Genomic DNA, 5,976 nt, shown 5'->3' with positions numbered 1-5,976 from the left:
GGGTCTGCAAATTAAACACCAATTCTACTTCTAAACCAAAATTACCTTGTTTATAGTTATTTTCTCAAAGAATTTGGACTGAAGTATCAGCTTATTTCCACGCCAGGTATCATTAACATAACATACTTTTGTATCAAATGCAATAAAAATAAATTATTACAACATTCACTGCCAAGTATGCATACACACAATATAAACCACCCACTGTCAAATGACTATTTGCTATGAATGTTTCTAAATACTTAGTCCCAATTTCTGTCCACATCTTTACCTGGGCCATGACAAAGAGTTCCCAAATCAAGTTTGAGAAGCGTTGTCAGATGTTCTTTACTATCTAGGTCCTAGTTATTTTCTTCTCTGACATCTCCTGAAAACTCTTCCTTCAAATTTTATATGCCAGAACAGAGTGAGTGAAAGATATAGAGAACAAAATCCAAATAACAGAACAGGCTATATTTACTGGTCAGCTAACGACTTGTGGAACCCCTGAGACTATTGCCCTTCGATGCCCTCCAAGCTTGGAACTGACCCCATTCCTACAGTCCCGCTTTCACCTGAAGGAGAAACAGGCCTATAAAGTGCACAGTTACCCCTTACAGGAATGTGCTCCTCAAAACAATCAGCGCCCCCTGACCAAAAGGGCAGCATTTGTCCCAAAACAAAGTTCAGATGGCAGGAAAGGAAAATTCATTGGAACGAGGAAGCCTAGGAGAAAGTGGGAAGTGTGCTGTTACACTGAAGGCATTGGAACTAATCTCCTGACACAAAATGTGTAGACACGATTAAATAGAAAACGAATTTGCTCTGTAAAACTTTCACCTGAAACATATACAGGAGGAAAAAAATGTTCTTTTTCATTTTTTATTCTAATAATATAAAATGGAGCTCGCTCAGTATTGAATACCCCTATTTCTATTCGTTCTCAGACATGGTCCCTTTCCCACAGGGCATTTTTGTGGCAGCAAACCCCCTCGTCTTCTTTGAAAGTCCTGTTCAAATGGTCTGTAGCTTAAACTTTTTCTGTCTACCACTTGGGATCACAGCGCCCTGCCAGGCCTTGTGCTGTCCTTGACACAATGGCTGATTGCCATCGCCGTTGCCAGTTCTCGAGATGTTTGACTGCCAGTACTCCTTTTGCTATGGTCCCACTCAATCCTGGAAGCTGTTGGTTGCTAAGTCCTGCTCCCTGCATCAAAGCTTCCAGAATGCTTAATACCGGAACATTAAGGCAAAAAATTTTCCCTGGGTGATCAAAGCCCTTTGAGACTTAGTGAAAGTCTGCTTATTCCAATTCATGCGCCTCCTTCCTACAGTTGCTGGCACAATGAACTTGAAGAGCCATCCAGAAAATATTTAAGAACTCTAATACCCTTCTCATTTCAAGGATGCCAGGACAGCCTGGCAAGAGAGAAATATGAATACAGTCTTCTTCCAGAGCCGAGAGGGAAAATGATTGCTGTCTAGTATTACAAAGATAATGTCATGCCCTGGGGTACAACTGAGCAGGCTTGCTGGCAGCCATTGATTATAAAAGACTTGGATTTCCTAAGCTCAGAATTCCTCAGCTTTGGAGCAAACCCACTACACGTACAGTCACTGAGGATGCCCTCTGGTTGTCCCCTGTGGGATTTCGCGAGGCAAACAGCACTGGCAAGAACAACTGTTGGCTTTGCAGGGAGCAATAAAGTCATTTATCTCTCACCCAGGAGCCATTTGTCTTCTGCCAGCATCCAGAAACTGTGGCAGACAAAGTTGTTCACTGGAAAGGAGGCTAAAATCTCTGATCTTTCATAGTTCTTGACACAGACATGAAGTCAGGGAAATCGTTCCTGAGTCCCGACACCGATTTGAGCCAAGACTTGCATGTTCTGTGTGAGCTAGCTAAGCAAACAAAGGAAGGAAAGGCATTTAAAAGACACACAGCAGAGCACAGGGGATGTACAGGGCACGACCAGACGATGCATTTTGGCAAATTCAAGTAGAACAAGAGGGCCCATCCTCAAGGGCTTGGCAGACAATCGTGAAACTATGGCAAACATATCAATTTGGCCTTCTTTTGTGAATTAGCTAATGCCGTGCTTTCCAGACTGGTTTTAATGAAAAACCATTCTGTGGAGCGTTAATCGGTGTGCCAAGAAAAATTGCCTTTCCTTGCTACAATTAAGTTGGTTTGTAGCAAGCAAAGTTCAATAGGGTTCTTTTTACTGAAGTCATTCTCAACACATTAGCTTGTCAATAAATATGTTGGATCCCCACAGGAGAAACTTAGCATACAGCCTAGCCCAAGTTACTTGATTAACATTTCCCAGAATCACTGTTCTGCTCCTCCTGATATGAATAATGTTTGTCTAATCTGTTTAAAAATCACTATGGTGTTAGAAGCAAACAAATGAAATTATAATGGAATAAAATCAATCTTTGGCTGGATTCACGATTAAAGTATGTCTATGAGGTTAGGGGTCTGTGGCATTAAACCTTGACAACCTGGAGGAAGTGAACTGCCAAGAAGGCTTGCATGCATCTGTTCTCTGCTCTAACGACCTGCAATTCTTCAACCATTTTATTAAATACACAGGAACATGCCAGTCATACACAGTAAAACTGAACTAACTAAGCTGTGGCAATATCAATATATAATGACATGGAAAAGTGGAGATGTACAATGGTGTCATTTTTCTCTATCCATGGTATTTGGAGAATACGTGTACAAATTTCTTCAATTCTAAACCAAAAGAATTAGAAAGTCAAGGAAAGACTATTAGTTGATAACCCTTTGGCCACTGACAACTTCATAACAGAAACAAGGGTTTAAGCATTGTTACAAGAACACACAAAAATAAAATGTAAAGATTAATTCCTTAATGTTACATGGGGAAATGATAATTTCCACATTGAAAAGTTCCCTTGACCAACAATATTTGGAGGATTTTATCATCTCATTTCAGCCTATTCAAGAGCAGAGCCTCAACATCGTAGATCGCAGATGTTTTGAGACAAATTATCCATCAGAAAACTGTAAATTCACCACTGAGTCCCCACAGCCAGCACAGTGCTATAATAGAAAAGGCATTCAATAAATATTTAGAAAATCAATAAATAAAATTTTATCTTGTAATTTATCTAACTACATAGTACAATTTTAAGTTCATTTTCTGATTTCTACACAATTCTCTACCACTATGTTTTTCCACTCAATGTGATAAAAAGTACATTAGAAAAACAGAAAAGGTAAAATAGATGTTTAAATGAGTTCTCAGAAGCACTCCCTAATTACTAATGCAATTACTGCTTTGTATATAATTACATAAACAATAATATTAAAAGATATTAGATTTTATATGACAGTCATAAAAGATAATAACAAGAATTCAAAATCATTTACTTTTTACAATTCCATTTACTTGATATAAAAAAATTTTCCTCTGTTTAAAACTAACTTTAAAATATGAATTAAAATGCTAATATAGGATAAGTACTTGAAATAAAATAAATGAATATTATAAATATTATAAAGTTCCATCAAATATAGAAAAATTATAATGACATATTTGCTTTTTTATTTAAATGTAAAACCTGCACTAACAGAATGTTGTCTTTTAATTATATTGCTATGTTGAGCTCTGGGATTATTGCAACACTTATCTCATATAATCTTCTGGATTTTAACAAAGGAAAAAATGTTTAAGGTCATGATGACTTAGAAATCAATGAGATTTTAAGCCAGATAATCAAATTTGCTTTTTCTATCTCAAAATGACTTCTCTATTTCCCCAAATTCGTGGTCTTTGTTTCTTGCTTGTTAGCTGGAATTAAGAGGATAATTTTCAACAGCAAAAATTTCTGTCATCAATTTGGAAGTATCAGAATTTGGTATCACACATTTCTCTAGGATATTTGCATATATTAGGCACCCATTATGATCTTTCCTATTGAAAATAAAACTTTTAATTAAAAAATTTTATCACCCATATGGCTAGAGGAGTCTGGATGACATATGAGTTATCTTTGGGCTTCTAACTACAAGGTTGGGAGTTCAAATCCACCATCCACTGCAAGGGAGAATAAGGAGGCTATCTTGTTTTTATAAAAATCAGCTCAGTGGCAGTGGATTTGGGTTTTATAAGATAAGGCAATATCTGCAAATGTGGTAGTAAAAGCATCTGTTGTCAATTTGAGTATTGAGAGTGAATGGGGTAGAGTTTAGCCTGTCAAGCAGGTCCCAGCTTGATGACTTCATTTGGAGACACTAAGGAGATAAATCGCTCGCTGAAGGCAGGACACATGCTGACTCCCTGCTAGACATTGCAGTTGACAAGCCATATGGAGACAGGCTGAGGGTAGGCAGGCCCTCAAAGCTGGAGAAGTCACATGGAGACCCTTGCCAGCACTGAGATGCTTACAACGCCACTGGATCCAGAATACTTTCCACCCACCCAGCGGCCTGTGATCATCCTGCATTCAGCCTCATTGCATATGTTTCATGAGTCTGAAGAGGAATTTATAGATTGGTATCAGACATGTGAGCTAATACCCAACTTAATGATTTGATCTGTACAAGACTGGGCTGGGCTGTTTTCTCAATATTCAATTGCTCTTGTATATAAAGCTCTTTTTTATACACACATCGGAGTGTCTATGAATTTGTTTCTCTAGTCTACCCAGGATAGCACAGCAAAATACAATTAAAATTAAAATCTACTCCCAACCCAAAGAGCCTCACTATAATAAGAGAAGAAAATGAAAGGTTTAGTTGTTGAACTGACGAGAATGTGTTAAAACAGAATGTGGTGTTGTTAGCTGCTGTTGATTCATTTCTGATTCCCAACTCCAGAACCGCTGTGCAGAACTGTTTTCCAGAGAACTTTCAAGTCTGTGAGTCTTCAGATGCAGATTGCCACACCTTACCTCTGTGGCACCTCTGGTAAGTTTCAACCATCCACCTTTCAATTAGTCATGGAGCACTTAACCGTTTGGCACACCCAGGGACTCATCCTCTAAAGACATTGCAAAAACAGAAATGGCAGAGAGTGGCAGAAAGGGGAAAGAGAGAGAGCTGTTTTTACAGTGTAATGAGTTTCTATTCATGGTGCTAGGGGGGAAAATCACTGTGATTAAGGGTGAAGAGCACACAGCTGGCTGATGCAAATGATGTCCCTAAATCATACACCTGTAATGCATTGAATTGGCAAGCACAGTGTGAGAGATAAACCCAAACCAAGCTCACTGCCATTGAGTCAATTTGGACGCATAGCAACTCTATAGCTAGTTTGCTTTGGATTCTTTAAAGAACAAAAAAGGGTATCAGCTGAAGCGCAGCAACAAATCATCTAAAGTACATTCTGAAAACCCGGGAAGGACATTCCTTATGTTCAGCAGTATAATTAAAAAATTTTTTCTCTCCTATTTCTCTTTGCTCTCCCCACACTCATATACAGCATCAACTCTTGTCCACGATGGAGTTCCTGTCCTCATCCATTCGGAGTCACTGCTGATTCATGCCACAGCAGGTACTGAGCACATATTATGGGTCTGTGGAAGATACTGTGGATACAAAGATGAACACGAGCCCCCATCTACTGCAATGCCTCTGACATTGCACTCCTTACAGGCCCTATATTGCCTCAAGACCCACCACAGGTGATTGTCTACAGATTTCCCAAGACTTTCCAGCCTAGAGACAGTTGTTTAATTTTCCTAAAGCACGAATTTCTGTTCAAGTAGTTCCTTTCTTCAAAATCCCATAATTTAACACCCCATAATTTATGGATTAATTATAAGATCCTTAATTGGAAATAATCTGAGGATCTCAATATTTATACCCAACCTATCTTTCCAGGCTTAAAGAAAAAAAAAATAAAATGTGAATTTAAATCACTCTAGCTGCTTTATGGAGTCCCTGGGAAGTACAAGCCTAAAAATTAGAGGTTCAAGTTCACCGAAAGGTACCTCAAAGGGAGGGTCCGGTGATGTACTTCC

This window comes from Echinops telfairi, unplaced genomic scaffold (genome assembly GCF_000313985.2).
Source record: "Echinops telfairi isolate 266 unplaced genomic scaffold, ASM31398v2 ScPeMD7_7467;HRSCAF=8505_0, whole genome shotgun sequence".
Classification (NCBI taxonomy): Eukaryota; Metazoa; Chordata; class Mammalia; order Afrosoricida; family Tenrecidae; genus Echinops; species Echinops telfairi.
This window is presented reverse-complemented; position numbering follows the sequence as displayed.